The sequence below is a fragment of the Arachis ipaensis genome, chromosome B06 (genome assembly GCF_000816755.2).
Source record: "Arachis ipaensis cultivar K30076 chromosome B06, Araip1.1, whole genome shotgun sequence".
Classification (NCBI taxonomy): Eukaryota; Viridiplantae; Streptophyta; class Magnoliopsida; order Fabales; family Fabaceae; genus Arachis; species Arachis ipaensis.
In genome coordinates this window covers 120,035,585-120,040,098 of record NC_029790.2, presented here as the reverse complement: position 1 = coordinate 120,040,098, position 4,514 = coordinate 120,035,585, and positions in this window count along the sequence as shown.

Sequence of the window (4,514 nt, the reverse complement as noted above, 5' to 3'; positions counted from 1 at the left end):
ATTATATATATATAAACAATTATTCAATTATATATTTGTTATCTTCAACTGAGTTGTGGAGCCTACTAACTACTTGTTATAATATATTTATAGCATAATCTGTTTTTAACCAAAAACAGTTGTTAAAATAAAGAAATACAGCATCACTTCAAAACAAATAATATTAATAGACAGATAATATGCTTTCTTATTCTAACTAATTAATATTACCAATTAATTCGTTAAAATGAAAATAACATAAAACAGATACAAATATAATAAAAGGATTAAATTACCCTCAAACGACATCAACTTCTTTATGACTTCTGATCTTTCCAAATCTACCGCTAGGTAATATTGAAATTGAGTCACATGCATGCATGACCTTAACCATCACTATAATCACTACCAAAAAAAAAATACTGAAAATTATCAAATTTATTAGTTGAATAACAAAAAATAATTTGTCGATAATATATTTACTGGCAGATTTTTAGTTACAATTAATCTGACAGTATAATTTTTGTCGGTAATTAATTATGAACCGTCAAATTTTTCAATCCGTTGGTAGTTACTGTTGAATTTTGTGATGGAATATTTTTTTAATCCGCCAGTAATTACCGACGAAAAAGTTCCGCCAATAATTATGGCGCTCCACTATTTTCTTTCCCACCTAATTACCATCGGATTTTGCCACCGAAAGGGACGGATTTATGTATAAGGCAGTGGGGGCAACTGCCCCCAGTCAAATTTCAAATAATAAAGAGTACTTCTTAGTGAAATGTCTAGATTGCCCCCATTATATAATTACTTTTGCCCCCAGCCCAAAGCCCCAGCCCAACTTCTTCTCTCTTTCTCTCCAAATCCCTAACTTTTCCAGCCTCTGCCTTCCAACCTCCAAGCCCCAGAATTACTGCCGCCAGACCAGACCACTACTCCGCGTTTCTGCCGCTCCGTGGCTCCGCCAGACCGCCAGTGTGGGCTATGTGGCAGTGTTACTAGCTCCCTGTCACTCCGCGTTTCTGCTCCTCGTGACTCCGCCGTCTCCGCGACTCCTTGTATCGCCGCGATTCTCCCGCGTGGCTCCGTCTCTGTTGGTTTCTCCTTGCATCGCCGCCACGCCGCGCCTAGGGGTTCTCACTTCTCAGGTTCTACCTTCTTTTATGCCACTGCTTATGATTTGTGATTTTGTGTGGATCTGCTGCTGCGTTCCTCTTCTGCGTTCCTTCCTTTGGCACTCAGCAATTCGGCATCTGATTCTGCGGTTCTGCCTTCTTCTTCAACGAACATCAATTTTTTCTGGGCTTTTGGAGTTCTGGTTGACTGGTTCTTTTTTATTCTACAATCCTCTTCTTTGTTGCCACTGGCGCCACACCGCTACTGGGTGTCTGGGTCATCCTCCTGAAGTTTAGTTTGCCTCTTGGTACATGATTAGGAACCCAAATCAACCTTTCAACTTATCAAGAGTAGTAAACAGCAAACAATTTTCAAGTCTACCCTATAACTAATTAATTATAGCATATGTATATTATAAATAAATAAGCTTTTGGGGTGGGGAATGGCCGAATGGGGATTTAGAATAAAGGAATGATTTGTGACTGAATAAGAATTAATAGTTAAGAATCAATAGGTCTTAGGTCAGGCGGTATTGTGTATTTGTGTTGGTTTTCATATACTTAATTCACTTAGTTGCTTCATTCATCTTTTCGTTCATTTGTTTCATTGTTTGATAAATGAAAATTTCATATAGTTGGTTTCGAAATTGTGAATTTGTGATTGAATTTGTTCTTATGTAATTTGTGATTGAAATTGTGAATTTTTGATTGAATTCGTTAATTATTTTTGTGTATTGAGTTATTTTGAATTAGAAATTTGGGATATTATTAGTTGCTAGCTTGCTGTTGTTGTTAATGGATCAATTTTTTATTTATATTTTTATGCTGAACTTCTCAATTTGGGAAGAATTGTAAATTAATTTTATTAATGAATTAATTTAGGTTTATAATTTTAATCTATTAGTGATAGAGAAATATTTCAAAAGAACTTCATAATTGGAGATTGGATCCCAAAACAATTTATCGAGCTCTTCTAACAAGAGGAGATTTTTAGAATTTGAAGTAGAGAGTCTCATAGCAAATCCAGGACAACGACCAAAGATTTCAAGTTATCATCCGAATGACAGAGACAAAGTTAGATGCGCGTATTTGCAAAGAGGTCCTTGTCAACCAAGGACTCATGATTTTCCGCAAACTACTTGTGGTTCTTCTTTTCGAAGATTCAATCCTAGTCGGTTTGATGATTATGGCAATTGGTTAGAGTATAGTATATTAAAAGACAGGGACGGATTTATAGTATTTCCACTGATAAAATTTTCTGGATCCGTCACTGTCAAAAGATGCTGTTTTTGTCTTTGTTGTTATCTTATGAAACATGAGAATGAAGGTGGCGATGCTTTTGTAACCAATGGCTTTTCAAATTGGAAAAAAAAAGGAGAGATTACAAACTCATGTTGGGATTCATGATAGTGCTCATAATCAAGCTTGGAGAAAATGTGAAGCACTTATGAAGCCAAAACAACACATTAGTGCTGCTATTGAAAAACAATCTGAGCAGGCTAAAAAGAATTATCAAATTCACTTGACAACCACAATTGATTGTATTAGATTTCTTTTCCGACAAGGATTGGCCTTTCGTGGTGATGATGAGACAGATGATTCTGTTAATCAAGGAAATTTTTTAGAACTTCTAAACCTTCTTGCACAACATAATGAAGAGATTGATCGTGCTTTTAAAAATGCTCGTGGGAATCTTAAACTAAGAGCTCCCTCAATTCAAAAAGATATTGTAAGAGCGGCTGTAAGTGAAACGACAAAAGCTATTGTAAATGATCTTGGGGATGAATTGTTTGCTGTTTTGGTTGATGAAGCTCGCGATATTTCTATTAAGGAGCAAATGTGTTTGTTTAAGGTATGTGAATAAAGAAGGGCAAGTTAGGGAGCATTTTCTTGGTCTTGTTCATGTTTCAAATACTAATGCTTTATCTCTAAAATTAGCATTGGAGTCATTATTAGAAACATATAATTTAAGTTTATCAAGAGTACGTGGCCAAGGATATGATGGTGCAAGTAATATGCAAGGAGAATTTAATGGTTTGAAAACTTTGATATTGAAAGAAAATTCTTATGCTTTCTATGTACATTGCTTTGCCCACCAACTTCAGTTAGCTCTTGTAACGGTTGCAAAAAAACAAGTTGAAATTGCTTTGCTTTTTAATTTGTTAACCAATTTGTGCAATGTTGTTGGAGCTTAGTGTAAACGAAGAGATATGCTTCGTGATAGTCAAATGACTAAGACAATTGAAGCATTACAAAGTGGAGAAATTTCTAGTGGACGTGGGTTGAATCAAGAAATAGCTGTGAAAAGAGCTGGAGATACTAGATGGGGTTCACACTATGGAACTATACTTCGATTAATTTCTTTGTTTCCTTCCGTGGTCAATGTTCTTGAATATGTTGAGGAAGATGGAAATAATTCAGAACAAAGAGCTGAAGCATGTCATTTATTGAATGTCATTCAATCCTTTGAATTTATTTTCAACTTGCACTTGATGAAAAATATTTTGGGAGTTACTAATGAATTATCTCAAGCATTACAAAGGACTGATCAAGACATTGTAAATGCTATGGCATTGGTTAAAGTGTCTAAGCAACGATTGCAAACTATAAGAGATGATGGTTGGTCTCTTTTACTTGATGAAGTCTCATTGTTTTGTGACAAACATAATATTACCGTTCCAAAAATGGATGATATATTTGTGTCACAAGGAAGATCAAGACGCAAAGCTCAAAAGATCTCAAATTTGCATCATTTTCAAGTTGAGATATTCTATCAAGTAGTTAATAGACAACTTCAAGAACTCAATAATCATTTTACAGAGGTGAATACTGAAATGTTTCTTTGTATAGCTTGTCTGAATCCAAGACATTCATTTCTTGCATTTGATAAGGAGAAGTTGATCCAATTAGCTCAGTTCTATCCATTAGAATTTTCTTCTACTCAACTTTTGGCACTTGATAGTCAACTTGAGAATTTCATATTAGATGTGCGTTCTGATGATCAATTCTCAAACTTAAATGGGATTGGTGTTCTTTCTCAAAAATTGGTTGAGAATTGAAAAAGTATTGTTTATCTATTAGTGTTTCTTCTTTTGAAGTTAGCTTTAGTTTTGCCTGTAGCAACTGCATCAGTTGAAAGAACTTTTTCTGCTATGATAATCATAAAGAGTCGGCTTCGCAACCGTATGAGAGATGAATTTTTAAATGATTGTTTAGTGACTTATATAGAAAGAGAGACATTTGATTGTATTGACAATAAAAAGATTATTCAATCTTTTCAAAATATGAAACCCAGAAGAATGGAATTTTAAATTATTTACTGTTGTAAATTATTTTATTGTCTTAATTTGTTAGTTAAATAATTTGAGGAGTAATCATATTTTATAATACTATAGTATAATTATAAAATTATTATTATAT